The following is a 24,595-nucleotide window of genomic DNA, read 5'->3' as shown; positions in this document are numbered from 1 at the left end:
TAAAAATCTTAAAAAAAAATACTGAACATAGAATGATCCAAACTTGAAAAATAGAAACCATATCTCTAGGTACAGAGAATGTCTGGAATGATATAAACCATGTTTAACAGTTGGAGGTCATATATTTTTCATTATCTTAATTGTTCCTTCCCTCAGTTATATATCTCTTTAATTATTCAACAAATATCCATTGAGCTTCTTGCTCTGTCTTATAGAGTGCACTAGACACAGACAATCATCATCAGTGAACAAGAGAGCTATATTTTAGGTCCTCAAAGAGTTTAAAAATTTAAAGAATTTTCAGGCCACATATTTGTTTTCCTGGATATTCTGATAAGCTTTCCTTGGGGCATGTCCCACCCTGTAGAGAAACTGAACTGTCATATGTATATGCATTTGTGGGTATTATGTGTGATTCAGAATCACATTCATACCGATTGAAAAATAAGTAATTAAAACTTGTGAAAATATTTTGTTTATTTATTCCCTTAACAAACTAATAATGCCTACTACATATTAGACCCTATTCTAGGTCAGTGAAAAAGACCCAATCCTGCATATTTAGAGTGTCTTTTTAGAACAATAAATTCTACACACTTGCCCTTGTATGGCATTTTATCTGCAAAATGGGAAAAGTAAGAACAAATTAATATATTTTCAAAGATATATATATATATATATATATATATATATATATACACACTTAATATTTGGCATTAAAATATTTTTGTTACAACTTGCAATCACTCCCAAAAGCATAAAAAGAATATTAGATATAAATCTAACAAACATGTATAGGATCTGTATGCTGAAAAGTACAAAATGCTAATGAAAGAAATCAATGAAGACCTAAATAGATGGAGATATTCTGAGTTCATAGAAGGGAAGACTCAACATAGTAAAGATATCAATTCTCCCCCAAATTGATCTACAGCTTTAACACAATTACTCTCAAAATCCCAGGAGGTTTCCTAGATGTAGATAAATTGATTCTAAAATTTGTATGGAAAGGCATAAGAATTAGAACTGCAAAAGATTTTTTTTAAGATTTTATTTATATATTTGCCAGAGAGAGACACAGCAAGAGAGGGAACACAAACAGGGGGAGTGGGAGAGGGAGAAGCAGGCTTCCTGCGGAGCAGGGAGCCCGATGTGGGGCTCGATCCCAGGACCCTGGGACCATGACCTGAGCCGAAAGCAGACGCCCAACGACGGAGCCACCCAGGTGCCCTAGAACTGCAAAAGATTTTTTTGAAAAAGAATAAAGTTGGAAAGAATCACACTACCTGATTTTTATAGTAGTCAAGACAGCATGGAATTAGCAGGAAATTAGATGCATAGATTGATGAAACAGAAGAGAGAGCTCAGAAATAATCCCACATAAAGTATAATTTTTGACCTACATGCAAATGTGATTCAACAGAGAAAAGTATGGTCTTTTCAAAAAGTAGTGCTTGAACAACTGGACATTTATAGCCAAAACAAAAAAAGAACCCAGAACTAAAACTCATGCCTAAAAAAAAAATGAACTTGAATATCAGACTGTAGATCTAAATATAAAGGGTAAAATTATTAAACTTCTGGAGGAAAACAGAAGAAAATCTTCATGACCAGGGACTAAACAGAGTTCTTAGATATGACACCAACCTCATGATGCTTTTTTTTTAATGAAGATTTTATTTATTTGACAGAGAGGGACACAGTGAGAGAGGGAACACAAGCAGGGGGAGTGGGAGAGGGAGAAGCAGGCTTCCCACGGAGCAGGGAGCCCGATGTGGGCTTGTTCCCAGGACCCTGGGATCATGACCTGAGCTGAAGGCAGACGCCCAATGACTGAGCCACCCAGGCGCCCCTAACCTCATGATCTTTAAAAGGGAAAATTAACAAATTGGACCTCATCATAATTCAAAATTTTTTATGCAAAAGACAATACATGGAAGGGCACATTATTTGCAAATCACATATCCAACATATACAAAGAATTCTCTAGACTAAACAGTAAGAAAACAAACAACCCAGTTAGAAAATGGGCAACAGACTTGAATAGACACTTTGCCAAAGATGATGTGTGGATAGCAAATAAGTATATGAAAAAATATATTTATTTAGCATTTGAGATACTTCAATTTAAGTGTCAACTTTACTGATCTAAGGGATGACCAGACGACTGGTAAAACACTATTTCCAGTGTATCTGTGAGGGTGTGTCAGGAAGAGACTAGCATTTGAATTGGTAGACTGAATAAAGAAAATACACGCACCAACATGGCGGGCCTCATCCAGTCCACTGAAGGCCTGAATAGAAAAAAAGGTAGAGGAAAGGCAAATTTGCTCTCCATTTGAATTGGGACATCCATCTTTTCCTGCCCTTAGACATTAGTGCTCTGGGTTCTCAGACCTTCAGACTCAGACTCAGACTTAGAGCATTGGCTGCCCTGGTTCTCAGATCATCAGGTTTGGACTGGAACTATAGCCTTCCTGGGCCCCCTCTTGTAGAGAACAGATCTTGGGACTGCTCAGCTTCCATAAGCACATGAAACAATTCTTCATAATCAGTCTATATCTGTAACAGATTGGTTCTGATTCTCTGCAGAACCTGGACTAATAATACACATACCACTCTGAAGGAAATTCCAAAGTCTGAGAAGATCTGCTGTAGTGGACATTGATTGTTCCCCACAAATCCCAAAGTCCACTTTTCCAACCCTTGCCTTTCTAAAACACTCGAAATGTGATGATCCCAAGAAAGAACTCTAATGTGATCTTACAAGGGCAGAGACCGTATGTAGTTTTTCAACCACCTTCTTTTGACTAGTACCCGCAGCATAGTTGATGCTCATGTGTATAATGAATGAATGAGTGAATGAGTTAAGACCTATGACCTCGTGTGTAATTAAGACAAAATGAGAGTGGGGTGCCTGGGTGTTGCAGTTGGTTGAGCGAACGACTCTTGGTTTTGGCTCAGGTCATGATCTCCAGGTTGTGAGACTGAGCCCTGCGACAGGCTCTATGCTCAGCATGGAGTCTGCTTAAAAGACTCTCCTTCTCCCTCTGCCCCTTATCCCCACATACTCTCTCCCTCAAATAAATAAATCTTAAAAAAAAAAGACAAAATGAGAGTTATTGAGTCAGTGTTTTCTTTCTTTGGGGATTTCCAAACCTGAGACTCCTCAGCAGACACAGCCTGATGATCACAGTTAATAATACTGTATTGTATATTTGAACTTTGCTAAGATAGATCTTAAGTGTTCTTACCATAAATAAATAAATAAATAAATAAATAAATAAATAGTAACCACATGAGGCGGTGGATGTATTAATTAACTTGATTGTGGTAATCATTTCACAATGTATATGTATATTAAATCATCATGTTGTATACCTTAAATAGATAACATTTTTATTTGAATCTCTGGTCAAGCATTAAGTGTAATTGCTAGCAGAGTTTTGCATAAAACATATTGAAATGTTATAAAAATAAAAATGCTTTTTTGGAGGTGCCTGGGTGGCTCAGTCGGTTAAGCATCTGACTCTTGATTTCAGCTCAGGTCATGATCTCAGGGTCTTGGGAATCAAGCCCTGCATTGGGCTCTGTGCTCAGCAAAGAGTCTGCTTGAGATCCTCTCTCCTTCTCCCTCTGCTCCCCCCACTCATGCTTGCACACTTTCTCTCTGTCTCTCTCTCTCAAATAAATAAATGAATAAATACAATCTTAAAAAAATAGAAATACTTTCAGATATTTTTAAATAAAAATTATTTAAGTGTTTTCTGGGGTGCCTGAGTGGCTCAGTTGGTTAAGCATCTGCCTTAGGCTCAGGTTATGATCTCAGGGTCCTGGGATCTAGCTCCACGTCTGGCTCCCTGCTCAGCAGGGGAGTCTGCTTCTCTCCCTCCCTCTTCCTTTGCCCCTGCTCCTTTGTTCTCTCTCTCTCAAATAAATAAATAAGATCTTAAAAAAAAATTGTGTTTTTTAAACAAAAGTCTTTTAAAGAGGCATGTTTTCCTTAATTGTTTTTACTTTCTCCTTTTGAATTGTCTTTCCTTTAAAAAATGCTAGTTCTACAATTATTGTTGCAAGAGCAGGGCACAGTTCTAAAATCTAATCAGAAATGCCCCCATTTTTGTCTGCTACCTCCACCCTGTTTACAAGGTATTTTAACCTCTACCATTCCTCCAATCACGCACAGCCTATAATTAGCTAATTGAGAGCATTAAGAGCATTTTAAAGTAATTGAAGTTGTAGATACTCTGCTGTTAGTGTAACACATTTCTAATATAGTGTATTTATATTAACGCAAAAAGAATCAATTAGGGATAGGCAGAGCTTGTGGGGAGTCATGCTGCCTTTCTGATTAGGAATCAGGCTAGAATTACAAGAGCTGTAGGTAGCACAGAGCCAATACATCTCAAAGCAGTGCAAGAAGCAGACAGAAAAAGGAAGTCAAAAGTAAGAGATGTGGGCTCCTGTGTTTCCAGGCTGGGCAGTTCCAAGGGTGCGTTTCAGGGTGTGTGGAGGGGACGGGAGGGGTGTCTTATGTTAAGCACCAACAGCCAAGAAGTGGGGGGGGGCCTCGTCCTTCTGACTCTTTTCCACCTGGCCTGACATGGCTCCTCCATTTAATGCAGGCTTTCTATTTGAGACAGATTCACAAAATCAGAAATACTGACATCTCCACACACAGTTGTCATCTGGGATTCAGATGGCTGTGGCACAGTTTAAGAAAATCAAATATGTAAAAACTTGAACACAGAGAATGCACACACTGGCTGCAAATACTACAAGGGAAAACTTAGCCAGAGAGATCAGTCAAAGGAGTGTCTCTAACCACATGGCCTGGGAATCCCGGCAGCACAAATTCTGACTGGGATTGTCACAAAGTACAGACTCGGGGCTTCTCCCAGAGCTGCGGGGGCAGGATCTGTGGGGCTGAAGCACAGCAATCCCATGTTTAACATTTATCTGCAGTAATTCATCAGCACCCTAAAGCTGAGCATTACTCATTTAAAGAAACCAATATCTCACTATTTCAAAACATATGATTCAAGTTATCAGGACAATTTGTCTGTTTTCATCCTCCAACAAATGTAAGCACAAGCACCTACCACTGTCAGGCAATTTAATAATTAGTAGGAGGATATGGAGGGACTTATTCATTACCTTCTCTATCCTCATTCATTCTCTGGGTGTTTAGATCTCATGTAGCCCTGTGGCTTTAAATATCATTACCAAGTGACAACCCCAATTTATATATCTAGACCAAACGTGTCCCTTTGGATGCCAGCTTCCTACATCAGGCTGCCCACTCAAATTTCCCCTTATGAGTCTTATAGATATCTCACACTTTGACAGATCTCAACGGAACTTATAATTTTTCCTGTACACCTGCTCCTCCTATAGTCTTCCTCACTTCATAAGGGGCTAACTCTATTCATCCAGAACTTCAGGCCAAACTCCTAGCTCACTACTGACTTCCCTCTCATATTTTCTATATTCGATCCATCAGTACACTAGCCTTACACCCTAGCTTCTGCCTGTTGTCCTTGTGTAGTTATTAATAGCATCTGCTTTCACTGTGAAAAGTGTTCCTGGTTTGGGCCACCGAATCCAATGTCAGATATAGTTTCTGCCTATGAAACATAACCAGAAACTGACCATGTCCCGCATTCCCATCTCCACAGACTTTGTCTTTCATGCTGACGAAGGGTTAGCCTCCTACTTCCATGTAGTATATACCTTTATACCCCTCACAGAACATTTGAAGCAACTATATTCATTTCGTAGGGCTGCCATAACAAAATACCACAAACTGGGTGGTGTACAACAGCAGGAACTTATTCTCTCACAGTCCCAGAGACTTGAACTCCAAAATTAAAGTGTTGGCATGGCTCTGGTCCCTCTGGGGACTCTAAGAATCTAGTGGTTACCAGTGATTCTGGGTGCTCCTCGGCTCCTGGATGCATCATTCCAACACCTGCCTCGTTCTTCACATGAATTTCTTCTATACCTTCAGACTTCTCTCTTCTCACAAGAACACCAGTCATATTGGATTGGGTGTCCCTCTAATCTAGAGTGACTTCCCCTTAATTTGATGACATCTGTGAAGACCCTATTTCCAAATACTGGGGACTAGGCCTTGAACATATCTTTTTGGGGCCACAATTCAATGCCTGAGGGTGATTCATTTAAAACAGAAGAAAGAACAAATCACTTGCTTGCCTCAAACTCCACAATGTGTGTCATCTCCCTAAGGATAAGTCTCCAGCTCTGGCACTGGTCTACATAACCCAGCCCCTGACCATTTCTTTGAATTCATCCTTCCCATTCTCAGCCCACTTACTCTGAGCCAGCCATACTGACTTCCTTATTCTTCTTCAAACATTTCAGTAACATGACTCAGGCCCTGTGGATGGTCATTCCTCTAACTGGGACTGTCTTCTGCCAGATACCTACAAGGCTCACAACACCACTTTGTCAGTGAATGTTCTCTCTCTTTCCATTTCAGCAAAAACTGGATTTTCTCATGGCTTTACCACTACTGTATAGACAGAGCCTTGCACGTGCTAGGCTCATTTAAAAAAAAAAAAACCAAGAAAAAAAATTCCTGAAGGGATGAAGAGGGGGAACAAGTCCACATTTATTGACCACTTACCATATTATAGATATCATATAAGTGCATGAGAAAAGAAAGTCTTATTGAATCTCAAAGCAACCCTGAAATCTGAGAAATGTTATACTCCTTTAATAGAGAAAGTAGGTGAGATTCAGAAATCTTGAACAACTTTCCAAAGATTACACAGCCCACAAATGACAGACTCAGGTTTCCTCCCAGGTTTACCTGTTCCTCCAAAGTTGTTCCAAATAGATGATACTATGTGTTTAAGAAACTGAGTAGGTCACCAAGATTTTGTACAATTAAAGTTAGTGGGGGAAATGTCATATAAAGAACTTGAAATGAGAAAGCAAAAACTGGGTTCTAACCCCAAATCCAGTAGATGCTAGGGCAATTCTTTTAACCCATTGGTTTCTAGTCACTCAGAGGTCAAATGGGCTAAGGATATGTGTGTTTGTTTGACACAAGTTATTGGGAGAAAGCAGGTATTAGAAACAGGCTATATAGGTAATCTTAAAAAAATCCTCTCCCCAAATTACTAATTAAAAACAGAAAACAAAACAAAAAATAACTTTACAGTGGAGAAACCTGGTGGGTACTATCTCAAGCTTGATACTGTCTTAACCAATGTTAAGGTAGTGATCAATGTTGCCATCAAAATTGGGACAAACCAACATCATGGGCATCCTAACATTAGGCAGTATAAAAGCAAAATAAAATGCACAATAAGTGCATAATCTGAATCTAATCATGCAAAAAGTCAGGATAATACAAATTGAGGAACATTCTACAAAATAATTGGTTCATACTCTTCAAAAATGTCAAGGTCAGAAATGACAAAGAAACACAATGCAACAATCCAGTAAAAAAGAAGTCCAAAAAGAACAGACAATTAAATCCAATGCATGATACTGTATATAATCTGAGCCAGAGAGAAAGTAGTTTAAAAGTAATATCATTGGAGCAACTTAAAAATAAATTAAACAAAATGTTGAACATTTTGTTGAACAAACAGCAACTATGTTTCAATTTTAAATTTCCTGATTTTGATCATTGCATTACAGCTATGTAAGAAATGTCTTTGTTTTTAGGACATATGCCATAGAATCTAGGGAAAAGGGCACAATGTCTTCAACTTTCCCTATAAAGAGAAAAAGATAGAGCTAATGAGGCAAAATATAAATAATAGATGAATCTGGATGAAGGGGAAAGGAAAGTTGCTTGCACTATTATTGTGAATTTATGTAAGTCTGAAATTATATCAAAATAAAGTCCCAAAGAAAATGATGTTCTACAAATTCATTTTGAACTTGTTTCAATATAAAAAGAGAAAATTCTTAATTGACAAATTTCACCAACGTGGTGTACAAAATTCCAGGAAGCAGGGAAAGATTCTGGTAATATGAAAAGCCAGGAAATATTCCTTGCTCATCATACTGACTTTAAAAAGCTTAACTTATTATAATGCTTGACAATCATATAGAAAGTCCTAATAAGTGGCTATTTAAACACTTGTAATAATCAATACATAGGCTGAGATTTCTGATAGTTTGCCTAATTAAATCAAGATATAGTAGTTATTAATGGCCTGTTACCTAATCATAACCCAAATGAAGACAATTCAGTTAAATAAGATGTCAATGCAAGGAAATGATCTTTGTGAAAATACAGGGACAGGAATCAGAATATCAGAGGGCAATATTTAGCAACAGCCCCCCAGAACATGCTGGGGGTATGGAGAGGAATATGCACGTTGAGCCTATCTGAATGCCAGCCTTCTAGACATGTGTAACACTACTACTGGAATGCATTTATTGAGTACTAATAGTTATATGTCACAGAACATCCTTATATAATTAATTCCCCTGAGTAAGATTTCATGTTGAACTATTATTCTGTTGGTTTTAATTTATCTTCCATGAAGCTTTATATAAGGAGCTGGTCAGCATAGCGCAAATTTGTTGGTCAACTAAGAAGTTATATTTCTTAGGAACAATCAATAAGCCAGAGTTCTAGTTTATGTATCAGTCCCTATGAGTTGGGTTGGCATAAGCCATTATCCCAGAGCCCAAATGCCCCCTTACAATAACAAGTTAGGTTTTTCCATCTGCAAATCTAACAATCAGACTCTGGGCCACAACAACTTCTTTAGGGCAAGTCACCATGAGGCCCTGATTAGGCAGCAAGGCAATCTTCTGTATCACAGAGTGGAAAACCATGTGGGCATTTTTAGTTCTGTTTTCTGGTAACAACAATCCGGTTTTCCTTTGGGAGACTCCTCATCTCCCATCTTGATTTTACAGCTTAAATGGGAATGACATAAACCCTGATTTCAAACCTAGCCAATTCCATTATCCCCTTGAATTGGTTAAATGAATAGACAACTACCCCAATTCAGTCCAGTGAACATCCTCCCTGACTTTCATTATAATCACTGGGACAGGCGTACTCTCTTTCCCTGGGGCGAGCGGGGGAGGGGGGTGTGTGTGCCTGGAGGTCCTGGTAGCTGTCTTGCCACAACTTGAGAACAGCCTATTTTAAGAATGAAGCCTGCCAATGAAAGATGGGCTGGAAGAGGGGAAGGCACAGATTCTTGATGACATCATGTATGCACCTGGATCCAGTCATGCCAACAACTTTCAAATATGTGAGCTAATAAAAGCCCTTTGTTGGCTTATGGCTGTTAAGCTGGAGTTCTCTCCTTTTTGACCAAGAGATTCCTCTGTCATGCACGCCTTCAAACTGCAATATCTGAAACCAGGATATGCTTTAACGTTAAACTACTTTTTGAAAATTCACATAATACCAGTTTCTTGAAAGAAATTACATTCTAATTACTTTCTAATCAGCACTTCATGCTTAGTAAACTTATATTTGAGTGGGAGAGCACCCAGGGTCTTCTAGGACATTCTGAGAGGCCTTGTGGTTGGGGCAATGCTGTGTGTTTACCACATTCTACTTCAACTCTTCCTACGGACACATTGGGACCACGTTTGGCAGAGATGGCTAGGGACCACCATGCTTGGTCTCCTCTCCTTCCTGGGTACACAGGAAGACTTCCTTCCAAGCCTCTGCACAGTTAGGTGGGGTCACATGACTATAGCCAAAAATTATGGGCAAAGTGAGGTGTGTTGCATCTCAGTTTGAGGCATTCAAACCTGGTGCATATCTTTATGTTATTTTTCCCTTTGGGAGTAGTCATGGAGACCATGAAATAGATCCACAAGATGAAAGCATCCTGGATTCTGGGTCACTCCATGGAGGCAATCTCCCTAGAGAATTACTCAAGCTGTTTTTACATTGATTCAACTGCGTTAGAATTTCTACAGATGGGAAACTTGGGTCAAGAACCTGTGGGTTTATTTGTCACCAAGCATAGCCTGCCTATGTTAGTCTAATTATTAGACTTCTTAGCATCCCCTGCAGTTAAGTGAGTGGATCGTGGTAGACATGAAACAGCCACTCCCAAGCCTCAGCCTTAAGAAATAACATGTGTGATTCTCCACATTCCGTCTCTTCCATTACTGGCTTAGTGGAGGGGATCTGGCAGATGACTCTGAGATGCTGGAAAATAATTCTCTTTGGTTGAAGGGCTTGGGTCTCAGTGATTCTATGGAGTAGATGCCCTCCCCTCCAACACATCTCATCAAACTTTATTAACTGTGATATAAACAGTAATCAAATTAATTTGGTGGTATTCATTTGGCCAGGTAGCACACTGTAAGTGATGAAGGCTGGAGATTCTTGGGTGTGAGTGTAAGACCACTGTTTTAAAGGACTGGGGGATTCTGAAAGTTGAGGCTATGGATGGAGTTTATGGAGATGAGACTTACCCAAAAGTGATGTCAACAGATGCAGCTGCTGGTGGCTCCAAGTGAATAAGACCTAAGGGATCTTATGGGGCTTTGCGTCTATGGGCATCATGAACAACCTAGTTCTGGATGCAAGTCAGTGGGCACATCCAAGGAGCAGGAGTAGATGTAGCACATTCCAAATAAAGATTAAAAAAAAATAGGTTTCATCTTTCGGGTCAGTACTAATTTATTTGACTGTCTGGACCAGTATGTTGAGAATGGGTCAAAGGCAGTGCTAAAGTGCAGTGGGAAGACATACACTAAATGATTACCCATGTCTGCCATGGACAAAGGAGTAGGGATGGAGACCACCTTGATCCACACCTGACCTTTGTCTTCTAAAGGTCCCTGGGGTTTCTTGCACAATCCGTTCCATACTGTAGGCTTCCCACAGTACCTGTTAGATCCTCAGGTAGGGAAAGGGTTGAAAATATCTTTAAGAAACAGGGACAGAGGCTTGAATGAGCCCCCATGCCTACAGAATGAGAGACTAGATACAGGCTGAGCTTCAAATGGAACACTCACAACATTATGTCTGGTCCAGAGAAAAGAAGCTGTCAGCGCTGCCTGAAAAATACCACGCTGCAGGGAGGGCTGGGTTCCCCCCAGGATGTATATATACAAGGCCTTCTCCTCTAGGTGGGTATCCTGTCTGTTTTACCTTCATATGTTCAGCATCTGTACTATCTGTTCTCAGTAAATACAGGAATACTGGCTCTCAAAGAATATTCTCTGAATAAATGAGTGAGCAAATTAAGAATAAGAACTCATATTACAAAGGGTGGTGTGAAATCTAAATCTACCTGCATAGATCATATTTTGAGAGCAATAAGAGATCAATGGCAGGAGTGTTGCTGCATAATTAAAGACATCGATGAAAATTTCTAAAGAACCTTTTGTGAATCCTGGTGAGTTTATGACTTCCCGGAGCCGGAAGGATGGATGTCGGGGCTGCCTGCAAAGAGGCAGTGGAGGCACCTGTCTCACCTTGCCCAAGGCATTGCCGACTGCAGCTGGAGGGCATTTAGCGCTGAAAAAGACTATTCTCTGTGTTACTGAACCCCCCCCACCCCAGAGGCCCTCCTCCCTCTTCATTCTTGATCAAAAAATGTAGCTGTTACTCTGGTTTCTGGATCAGATGACATTTTCTCATCCCTGTCTTCCAACAGGGTTGAGAAAAGTGGTACCTTTAAAATGGAACCAAACCATCAGAAGGGCTTTCGCTGTGCTACTCTCTGATGTGGCAGACAGAAGAGAGTGTGTCTGCATGTTTGTTGTTGCTTTGATTATTTATCTGCTTGGCCTGGCTTTATAAGTGTGGCTTAACAGATGTGAGTAGCAGTAACTGACTTGGAAATAAGTATCCGCGAACCTACATGTGCTTTACTGGAATATAGAAACTTTATCATCAGAAGGCAGAGACTGCAAAAGAAAGAGCATTTGTGGCTATGTTTCCTAAGCCCTGGGAATATCAGGCAGTGCCTCATGGATCCTACGTAAGTGAAACTATTTCTGCATGTAAAGGGCAGGACCCAACTTTGACAGTTGCCCAGACAGATGTGTTTCTATACACACCAGATGCAGTGTTCGTAAGCTGTACATAAAAAATGCAGTGCCTTTCAGCAGCTGATGTTTTCCTTGCTCCCTTTGAAATGATATGATGCTATAGTTCAAAAGAAAATTCCCAGAGGAAAGGCTCAGAATAAATAAACTATTTATTGGGCTGTCTACACCAACTGGAGCTCATTTAAATAAGATATCAGCAGTGACTGTTTGAAGTCACAAAGGAAGATGTAGCTCAGGTATTTTTCCCAAGCAAGATTTCCAGCACTCTGGGGTCATGGTAGGAGCAATGAAAATGGCTGGAAATGGACAGTCGCCAGCTACCAAAAAGCATCACTAAGAACAATGCAATGGCACTTTCTTGAAAGCACATCCATGTACCATTGCCCTTCATAGCCTCACAAAGCCGTGGGAGTCGGTAGGGCAGGTCACTTCCAATAAGTAGAAAAAAAAAAAAAAAAGACTCAAGAAGCAAATCTGACTCAAGGACATATTTTGAGTACAGTAGAACCTATACTTGAATCTATTTATCTTGACTAAGTGCAGTGGTCTACTGGCTGCCAAAAGACATCATAAAGCATGGGAAATAAGACTTAAAAATGGATTACTTAAAGTATAGATGCTTTCAGCTTGTAATGACAAAAATGAATGCAAGAGTTATAATCTATTAAAAAAAATACTGAATGGCTTATAGAGAGGAATTGAGATGTGTTAATTAAGAAGTCCAAAGAAAGAGGTATATAATGAGGCCTAAAACAAATAAAAGGAAGTTTTGTGTTTATACATGGGTTCTCATATTACTGCTCCAAGGGGGCTGCAATCAAAATGCGTATCATCTGGGAGCTTGTTAGAAATGCAGGAGTTCAGCCCCACCCAGTAATTACTGAATCAGATTCTAGACTTTTACAAGATACCAAGGGGATTCACATGCCTATCAGAATTTAAGAAGCAGTGTGTTAGAAAATATATAGAGCTTGCTATTCCTGGAGCACATTTTGGATTAAAATGATTGATAGGTTTGGTCAACTCAATGATGATGGACATAGAATTTGATACAAAGGGAATATGGGGCAATTGAGACCACCAATCCTTAAATTTAAGAATGGTGCTGCTTAGTCATATTTCAAAGTGGAGTGAAGATATTGACTGAAGAAGCAAAGTCTTCAACTCCTTGCACCTGGGAAAACTCCAGTAAGTGAGAAAATGAACTGGGGAACCCTCAATTTTTGGAAATTAAGTTTCTACAACCTGGCAGGAAGAGGCCTCAAAACAGAATTTTAGGTCTAAGAATATGATACAGAAAGCTACATCTCTTCTCAGTTCTGACTTGTTAAATGAACAACTTTACCCACCGGAGATGGGTGTGTCTCATGGTACCACAAGAAAGAAAGGGGATGAATGGATGGGAAGCAGGGATTCCAAGTTCTCGGGAGTTTTCTGCTCATAGATGCTCCGCCAATTACATATTTTTCATACAGACTTTTTCTGCCTAGGTAGCAGAAAATATGGTCATCAGAGGCTTCTCAGCTCCCCAGTAGAAACAATTCCCAGAGAAGTGATGGTTTGACCCCATTAGGGTCTTTTGGTCCCGTCAACTCTGGCAAGCAAGGGGGAATCTCAGTTTATAATTGTAAGAGTTCCTGCTCCATCTGTGTAGATAAAGGGGAAAGAAGAAGTACCAGAAAGGGAAGGCCAACGTACAGACGGGACAAGTGTCCACTTCATATCCTAAGAATTCCATTTTTGCCAGCGGCTTTTTAATTGATATAAGTATTGAGAATAGCAGCATTGGATTCAAAATCCAAATGAGCAATGGCTTAAATCCACATGGTTTTGACCTGCTATGTTAAAAAAAAAAAAAAAAAAGGTCTGGGAACAACAGTAGCTGGTATGGCAATCCTCACCTGCTATGTATCCAAGAAGCTCACAGATTTTGACCTCGGCTTCGTCATGATAGTGTGTGCTTTGTCATCAGAGTCCAAGAAGGTTGCAGGATTCACCAAAATGCCCACGTTCCAACCAGCAGAAAAAAATGCCAGGAAAAGAGAAAGGCACGCACCCCAACTTAGCAGAAATTGCATCCGTAATGTGTGCTTATAACCTCTGGCCAAAAGTTGGTCACACTTGTTCAAATTTAGCTATAAGGCAGGTTAGCAATTTACTCTCAATGGTCATATTCCCAGCTAAAACTGTGTGTGTAGGGAACGTGACGTTTCTATTGATGTAAATCAGGAGATGGGACACTGGGGAAGCCTAGGAGTATCTAAAGTAATTGCCCCCTCAATAGATAAAATTTATTCATTTTTACATAGACAGTCCCCCCCCCTTTTTTTTTTATTGTTTAGACAGCCCCTTTCTGAAGACAGTTTCTTGGACGTCTTCATAGGACGGCACTACTGGAGTATAACGCACTGAGAGGGGAGATGCTATCACCCTAAACCAAAGGTCAAGAAACGTTTTTCTGCAGTGGGCTAGAAAGTAAATCTTTCAGAGTTTGTGGGCCAGAGGGGCTCTCTTGTAACTGTTCAACTCTGCTCTTCGGCACAAAAGAAGCCACAAACAATGAGTGAATGGATGCATATGGTTACATTCCAATAAAACTTTATTTATAAAAACATGTGGCCCAGAGGCCAGATTTGGCCTGAGGGTCATAGTTCGTTGACCCTGCCCTAGGTAATGACATCATTTAGCCCTATCTGACCGACAAGCTGTCCAGCCAGTTAGCAATGTCGGAAGAATAGAGTATGTGCAGAATAACGGCAAAGAGACCCAAGTGATGGAGTTTCTCATAAACCCATAGTTGAACTGATGGACAAACATCATCTCTTAAATTCGCATAAAAAAATTGACATTAAATTGTCCCTAGTTCGTTGTAATAGTTTATTAGCTCTAGACTGTAGAACTCCTCTCTTCTGTAACTGTATCATTACATTGCTTCTTTTAATTTCACCCTATCATTTTTAGGAAAATCAAGAAGGTCAGCTCTACCCTCTACCAACAACTGCAACAAAACGCATGAAAACAAACCAAACCACCAATAACCTATTTTATTTGCTTCAGCATAAGCCCCTTTCAGTCCATGTTAGGATACTGATTATAAAGTCTCATAAAAGACCTCAGATCTACTGCAAGGAGTCTTCTCTTTGACTGCTAGGCACGGCCTTCCCTCAACCCTGACAAGTTAACTGTTCCAAAGTATATTTACTACAGTAAATACCAGTTGCAAAATGGTGTTATTATGTAGAGTGGAGAACCATTTGGAGTTGTAGTGAGTCATTTTGTTCAAACTGTGTACCCGAGGCAGCTGATAGGAGGTTCACCATGGAATGGACTGACCAGGAGGATTATGAAAATACCTTTTTTTTTTTTTTGAATATATGAACCCGTCGCTGAAACACATTATTTTACAAATTGCTATTTTATTGTCTGGAAAGGCTTGGGGATAAATGGTTGCTGACCAAAGTTTGAGTTGAATACCTTGCTTTGTCTTTTATTCCTTTGGATTATGTTAACATTACCTTCTGGGTAAAGTTAAAAAATTGACTTACAGAAATAAAAATCTCTGATGACCACTGAAAATCCAAATTCAGAGACTATATTCATTTGTTCCATGAGGATGAACAGACTTGGTTCATCTGAGTATGTATTTTATGTGTTACCTTAGGTTCTTAGAAGCAAAAGGCCATTTACGGATCTGACTACACACAGAGACAGATCAGATTTCTTGACATTCTTTTTCAGTCTCCCTTCTCTATAATTAAAAGTATAATGTACCCACTCAGGAACATACCCAGCTATATGTTTATTATAAAATGGCTTTCACATGAAATTTTCACCATCACTGTTCATATGTACTGTTAGTTGGTGAATGAAGCAAACCAAATCGGACTTAAAGTATTTTATCAGAACAAACTATGTTAGATGTTGTCTCAAATAAAATTCAAATATTTTTATATGAGTATTTGAATTTGAGATTTCAGAAAACTGAAATATTTTAACAGCTTAATGTAGTTAAATAGGACATTATAATTAGTGATTTGGGATTTCTGTTATTTTTTCACCATTAAAATCCATAAAAATTATATGTATTGACTAATAGCAATATTATTCTCTAGAAGTAAACTAATTAATATTTACTGAAAACAAACCTAATTTAGTCAATAGGGAAAAAAGCACATATGAAATTCTATATAAATATTTTTAAACACATACCATAGTAACTCCCAGACGACTGCATATCATATATACCAACTTCTTCCAATATTGGCTGATGAGTATTCTAAGGCAAATTTATTGTAGCAGCTCAATATTTAAATAGCTGAAGAGATTTCTGTGTGAAAACTTTTTGAATGGACTCTTCATTAAAAAAAAGGTATAGGAATGACCAATAAGCATTTGAAAAAGTACTCAGCATCAGCACTTATTGGGAAAATGCATATAAAACCCACAGTGATATACCATCGCACACCCCACAGAATGGCGAAAATTGAAAATACTGATAACCACGTATTGGTAAGGCTGTGGAACAATCAGAACTGTCCCACATTTTAGGTAGAGATGCAAAATAATACAATCATTTTTGAAAAGACTCTGGCGGCTTCTTATAAAAATAAATATATACTTATCCTGTGGACCAACAATTCAACGGGGTGCTTTCCCAAGAGAAATGAAAATATATGTTCACAGAGAAAAATGTACAGAAGTGCTTACAGCAGGTTTATTCATAATAGCCCCCAGTTGGAAACAACTTAGATGGAGAATGGATAAAGAAATTGTGGTTTATACACACAATGAAGCACTACTCAGCAATAAGGAGTCATCAACTACTGATACACTTAATCTTAAAACTTCACCCATAAATCACAAAAACATCACATTGAGTGAAAGAAGCTTTCCCCAAAAAAGCACATACTAGATGATGCAATTCAGATGAAAATACACATTATCATCACCCCAGGAATGAATGAATGCTCACACAGAATAGTGCTCCACAAAATAGTGATTTTAAAAATAGTACATGATATAATCATCTATTTTGTGTGTATATAATCTCAAATTCAAAAGTGCATTTTCAATATCGTGGACAGTTTATGTAAATGAATTTGGGAACAAAAACAGCTGAGCATATAATTCCAGGGTGGGGATGGGGTGCTATGAAGTGCTAGATTACCAAAATTAGTGTCTTAATCCAGTATTCATTATTCTTGAAATGTGTTTTACAAAGGACACCATGGAAATCAATTAATCGGTTAATTCTGGGTAAATGGCAAAATGGTAAAAGTAGATTGACTGCAGTTTTGAGCTTGCTCTATTTTCTTGGCCCTAAGAGATTACTGGCAAACAAATTTTCATATCCCCTAATACTATAATCCTGCATAATATATACTTTTCTAATCCAAATGTATTTGAAACTCATAATCCCTACAATAAAATCGTATAAATGAGTAGATACTTGAAAGCAGTTAGTGATTTCAATAACAATATAGTCAAGGGTTTTCTACCAGGATGCACCTCTGGAGTAGTTTGTAAATTTGTGGGGGATATTTATATCACATCACAGTGATGGGGAGGTGGTATTGGTGTTTAGTGGGTGGATCCAGGTATGCTAAACATCCTAGAATCCTTACATCTGTTTTGCATGGCAAAGTATTATTCAACCCAAAATGCAAATAGTATCTCTTGAGAAACAGTAACATCGGACCTGCCTCGTCTAACTTACCTTTAAATTTTGGTTCTTTTTGCCCCTGCAAGTCTTTTTTTTAGATTTTAGTCATTCAACTAACCTCGTGGGTTAAATACTATCTATAGGTTGATAATTCCCAAATTTTACATCTCCAGTCTTGAAATCTTCCCTTAAAACTGACTCTCGGTCGGAGGGGGAGACGAACCATGAGAGACGATGGACTCTGAAAAACAAACTGAGGGTTCTAGAGGGGAGGGGGGGTGGGAGGATGGGTTAGCCTGGTGATGGGTATTAAAGAGGGCACATTCTGCATGGAGCACTGGGTGTTATGCACAAACAATGAATCATGGAACACTACATCAAAAGCTAATGATGTAATGTATGGTGATTAACATAACAATAAAAATTAAGATTGATTTAAAAAAAACTAAGGATGTAATGTATGGTGATTAACATAACAATAAAAAATACACAAACAAAAAATTTAAAAAAAACTGACTCTCAATGATTCAACTGCCTAGCTCACAGCTTCCCTCGGGTGTCTAAGAGGTATTTCCAACTTCTTATTTCCAAAAGTAACTCCAAATCTCAACACTCAACACTCGCTACTTCCAGAGCATTCACTGACCTAATAACTGGAATCTCCATTGATCAAATTATCATGCCAAAGATTCAAAGTCATTTTGGAATCTTGCCTTTCTTTCTCTTCTAACCCACACCCAATTAATCAGTAAATTCTACTGAATCCTGACCTTGAAAAACATGTCTTGAATCCAACCATTTTTTTTAAAATTTTATTTATTTTTCAGAGAGAAAGAGAGCACAAGCAGGGGGAGCGGTAGGCAGAGGGAGAAGCAGGTTCCCCGCTGAGCAAGAAGCCCAGTATGGGACTCGATCCCAGGACCCTGGGATCATGACCTGAGCCAAAGGCAGATGCTTAACTGACTGAGCCACCCAGGCATCCCAAACCCAACGACTTATTACCACCTTGGTTCAAGCTACCATCATTGCACACCTGCACAACTACATCAGCACGTAATTGGCATCCTACTTTTTACAACCGAAGGAAGACTTCACAATAAAAATCTGATCATCTAACTTCTCTGCTGTAAACCCTTCAATGGCTTTCTATCATCTGAAGAGTAAGACCCCATCTTGCCATGACAGTCTTGGTGTCTGATTCATGGTTGACTTTCAGACATCATATTTCATCCCGTTCCTTGCTCACTGCCTTTGCAGCCACACTGGCCATCCTGCTCTTCCATGAAGCTTCCTGCAATCCACTCCTACCTCACAGTGTAGAAAATGTGCTGTGTGAGAATTGCTCTTTGTACGATCTCATTTCTGAGCTTTTCATTTTTCACTACATTTAAGATAGCATCCACCTGCCTCCACCAGGCATACACTCTTCCCTTCTTATTGTTTTATTTTCCTTTATAGTCTGTATCATATTTGACATATTACTTATTTGTTTTTATTTTGCTTGTTTATATTTTTTTCTCTCCCCACTAGAATGTAAGTTTATGAGAGCTGCGGGGGGTGGGTGGGTGGGATTAGAATAGCTTTGGTACCTAATAAGCGTTCTGGTATTTTGTTGAATCAGCAAATAAATAAGTGTGGCTCCACCCCCAAATGTGTCCTATCAGAATTCCTTAGGAAGACTTAAAATATAGATTACCAGATCTAGAGCTCAAGAGAGTTTACGTCAATACATCTGTTGAGTCTGATATTTCAGCAAGGTTTGAAACCACTATAATAGTATGATACCCTACTTGACACTACAACTATCTCTGTAGTATTCAGATAGGTACCATACAGATGATGATATATCTAAGACATTTCTATCTTCCTTATAAATGTGTTACTTTGTTTATCCTGTGATGATAACCAGTGGTTTTAATTCTTAGCCTCGAGATACTAGATTATTTCTTCTGTTATTTAGATTTTGTTAACACATTGTCTTTTTTTAAAATTTTTTATTGTTATGTTAATCACCATACATTACATCATTAGTTTTTGATGTAGTGTTCCATGATTCATTGTTTGTGCATAACACCCAGTGCTCCATGCAGAATGTGCCCTCTTTAATACCCATCACCAGGCTAACCCATCCCCCCGCCCCCCTCCCCTCTAGAACCCTCAGGTTGTTTTTCAGAGTCCATCGTCTCTCATGGTTCGTCTCCCCCTCTGACATACTCCCCTTCATTCTTCCCCTCCTGCTATCTTCTTCTTTTTCTTTTTTCTTAACATATGTTGCATTATTTGTTTCAGAAGTACAGAACTGTGATTCAACAGTCTTGCACAATTCCCAGCGCTCACCATAGCACATACCCTCCCCAATGTCTGTCACCGAGCCACCCCCTCCCTCCCATCCCCCACCACTCCAGCAACACTCAGTTTCCTGAGATTGAGAATTCCTCATATCAGTGAGGTCATATGATACATGTCTTTCTCTGATTGACTTATTTCACATTGTCTTTTGATACATTCCTTCCCTTTTCCTATCATAGATAATTCTTCTTGCAGATACTCAATTACCCTGGATGCATCTTCCTATCTGATGTTGCTGAATTGGATTCCTCTACCTTCACATGCTCATTTTTGGCTCTGAGAAAGGTTCAGTAAGGTGATAGTCAAAGAAGAAAATGAAGAAAGTATCTTTTACCAACTGAAATCCTCTCTTTCAAGCCAAAAAGGCATTGTTCTTTTTCCAGGGACCGAAATGCAGTCTGTGTGAAAGGGTGCTGTGTTAACAAGTTGCGTATCTAGTGTAGTTTTAATCCCCTTGGAAAGAATGTAGTGGAGAAGGGGGCTGCTCATTTCTCTCCCAGGCTGTACAGCACAGACCCCTTGCAAATCAGTTATTAGTAAATATACAGCACTTTCAAATAGTTAAAGCAAGCTTAGCTGCTTTGAGAAACTCAAATTAAATGCTCAGTATTTTATAAATGCTTTGAGTGGTAATGTTTACTTGATCTGATACGGTCTCATTGCACAGAAAAATCAGAGGGCTAGAAAGATGATAATAGTGTAGCAATGAGTTCTGAGACTCTCAACCTGGCATTTGATTATTTAGATGCTACTTCATGGGACAGATGAGACCTCCCCTCCATGAGATTATTGTTTAGGGGGAACCTGCCACAACATGACTGACTGTCATGAGAGTATTACCCCCAGAAAACCTCCAGGTAGGCATGGTCAGATTGTGCGAATAAAAATAGAGGATGTTTGAATTTCAGATAAACACCAAAAACATTTTTAGCATGACCATGTCCCATGCAATATTCAGGACATATTCATACTAAAAACAATATTTGTTGTTTATTTGGAAGTCAAATTTAACTAGGCTGTCTGTATTTTTATCAGGCAACTCTACTTCTAAAGCAAGAAAAAGTACCCCCTGATGCGATGTAGGAAGAGGTTTTAAGCTCCAAAGAACCCTTAGTGAAGACACAGGTGGGGTCAGGGCTAAAAGCACATGGGGCGCCTGGGCATGGAATTTAAGGAGGTCCTCACTGTCAGGGATGCTCAGTCATAGAGCGTCGCTTCCGCAGCCCCGGGGGTGGGGGGTAAGAATCTCTTTCAACTCTGTTTCCTTGGCACACTTGCCTCACTCCAGGTCTGGGCCAAAGTTTGTCATTCCTTTTCCCTGGCCTTTATCATAGTCTAAGACCAAGGTAAAGCAAAGTGAGGAATAACTGTATTCCAGTTCTCACCCGGAACGTTTTAACTGGGTTCTGCTGCTCACACCTGGGTGCACACTGCCCCCCCCTTCTTTATCAGCACAGGAATGAGAAAGGGGGGACACATGTGGAAGTTTTCAAAAAACACATCTCTTTTTGAGAACCCATCCAGGACGACACATTCAGCTCAGAGCTGAGACAATACAGAATCCATGGGTCACACAAGGCCTTGGCTCCCTGATGGCCTTGTGTTGGAAGGGAAACACAAGGGCAATGTGGTTGGAGAACAATGCAGTTGAGGGTGGGGGCAGGGGTGGGCAGGTAATATTTGACCTATTCCATCAAAATCTCAAGGAAAAGGGGTTTTGGTTCCCGATTGGAAGGATAAAGGCAGAGAGAAGGGGAGAAGTGGGGCTTTCAAGGAGAGCCTGGGACTTCGAGAAGAGTCAGATGGACACTAGGTGGTGGCAGCCCATCAGCAGGGGGGCGGGGGGCTGAGAGGGGGTTGGACAGAAGCTCCGGGCCATTCCTGCATTTCTGGGTTATACTTTGAATGAAATGTGTAGCCACTGTAGGGTGTTTATCAGGGGAGGTGGGGGGAAATGCGAGTCAAAAAGCATCAACCAGAGAAGAAAGTAACGCCATCAGTTAATTCTGTTCCCCCTTCACACTTTACTACTGTTCCCCATGAGGTTGGAAGCCCTGCTAGAGATCTCCCCTCCAAGAGAAATTTCCTCCTGGTAAAAGCTTCTGTTCTGGCTTATCCTATTTAACCCTGGCACTCCATCTCCCATGGCCATGCATCATTCACTGACAAAACATAAACAAAACAAAACGCCCACAAAAACACAAAGCAAAAGGGCAAAATGGAGACTCTACACAAAAAAAGAAATCTTTGTATGCTCACACTGTCTTCTCTTCCTTCCACTGCAGAGTGTCATCCAGATACCACTGACATTAGTTTGGGATTCAAGGGAGTAGAAATAAGATATTCAGTGCTGGATGAAGAAAGGATTTGTGTTTAAGTTAGAAGGTGAATAATAATCCCAGGCTGGATAATTTCTGATTTCTTTCCTAGATAAGACGTTATATAAGAGACTTGGGAAAGACCTTATCTTTATCATGATCACACGGAATTCTAGTTTTATCTGCCTCCAAAGTGTTGGACAGGCACACATTTAAAAGGTGCAGTCTCACTGGAAAACAGTTCTGGAGAAATGAAGGAAATGCCTGAACATGGATCAATGACAGAAAATAAAAACTAAGCTCCCAATGAGAGATTTGAGAGATAACAGAAGGGGAGAGAAAAAGAAGAAAGAGAAATTAAGGACTTTGGTTAGTTATGAATGAAAACGTAGCTCTTTGAAAAGATAGAATTCCTTGAGATTGTCCATCTAGCAACCCACACTGAACAGGGAAGGAATAAGTGAAATTGATATATCAGCATGAGAATAATAGTTTATAGGTAGATGCATGCTTATGTACATAGGATGATACTTACATTTGCATTTTTGGGGAAAAAAAGAAACTTTAGAAGAGAAAGATGATGATAAGGACAGATACCCAAGTTTGGAAGATTTTACATGTGATACAGGTTGAACTGCGTTACCAAAAAAGGTATGTTGAACTCCTAACCCTTAGAACCTCAAAGTGCTACCTTATTTGGAAATAGGGTCATTACAGATATAGGTAGTTAAGATGAGGCCATACAGGAGTAGGCCATACAGGATCCTTAAGCCAATCAGACTGGTGTCCCTATAAGAAGAGGGAAAGCAACATAGAGATGGATACATACAGAACAACACATAGTAACGGAGTCAGGAAGTTATGCAGCTGCAGATAGAGCCACACCAAAGATGGCTGCAGCCACAGCAGCTGGAAGGGGCAAGGAAGCAGCCTCACCTAGAGCCTTACAGAGAGCACGATCCTGTTGACACGGTGATTTCAGAACTCTGTCCTCCAGAACTATGACAAAATAGACTTATGTTGTTTTAAGCCACCTGTTTGTGGAATTTCGTTCTGGCAGCCACTGGAAAACACACTGCATTTTGTTGAATTTCTCTGGTCATCAAGCCAACCTGAAGAATTCTCACGTTTATTTGATAGTCAAGAATTAAGAAGGAAGTAGGTGCAATGGCGTCTGCACCTTTGTGGACACCAGAGTAAGCTCTGTCAGAAGCATAGGCAAGGCTTGGTCAAGAGAAACCAAAGCTCCCACCATTTGCTGTTTCGATCTGCTCTGCTCACCGAGTCCTCTCCTTAGGTTAAAGATACCAAAATGAGAAAAACTACATCACTATGAAATACACACTAATCAAGGACAAAACAACACGTGAGCTAGTCAATTCCATTTTGAGGAGAGAATTGGAATGGTTTGGCAAGTGTTTATGCCACTGAACAAGGATGCAATTACAAGAGTATGGATTTAGATGGAAAAGAAAGAAGTTTTACTGAGGCTGTCTGCTCCACAGATTCCTGAGAACCGTCCATGGCTCATCTAAGTCAGAATAAGTAAACATATGTTGTACAACTCACGGTGATGTGCCCATTCTGCCCGGGGAACCTCAACTGGCAGATAGCAGGTCTCCATCTCTGGAGCATGAACATGAATTAGCTCGGGATGTTGGCTATTTTATAAGACTACTGCTTAAATTGCTCTCTCTGGCCTTGCTACAACCAAGGATTTTGAGCCTATCTCAAGGAGTTACTGAAATAGCGCAAAATAAAACCAGGGAAAGACTGCATACTATGTACTATTTTCATTGACATTCATTTTCGTGATATATAATATCTGAGGGACTGGGTTATTAAGCATCGAGTAGCAAGTACTGTTAATAAAGTGCTTTGTAAATAACTTAATGTCTTCTAAGTAGATTTTGATGGCTCCTCCAATGTCAATTTTATATATTTGGGGCCCACACATTAACTTTTTAAACACTCCGTAACATTCTGCTTTAAGGTTTTTATGGGATATTTTTTTCCACCAGAATAACCATTTTGTTTTATGATGTTTAGAAGTTTCAGAATCCTGAAGCCATTTTGCGAATGTCATGTCAATATCAAATGGATGGTACTGGACGGGACTGGAAGCTAAACTACTGAAAGGATAACTTAAATTATACTGTTAGCTATTAATAGGTGCTCAAGAGATTTTGTAGAAATTCAGAGTAAAAAAAGTACTGGTTATAACTGAGTTAAAATA

This window comes from Zalophus californianus, chromosome 8 (assembly GCF_009762305.2).
Source record: "Zalophus californianus isolate mZalCal1 chromosome 8, mZalCal1.pri.v2, whole genome shotgun sequence".
Classification (NCBI taxonomy): Eukaryota; Metazoa; Chordata; class Mammalia; order Carnivora; family Otariidae; genus Zalophus; species Zalophus californianus.
Note: the sequence above shows the minus strand (reverse complement) of the source record.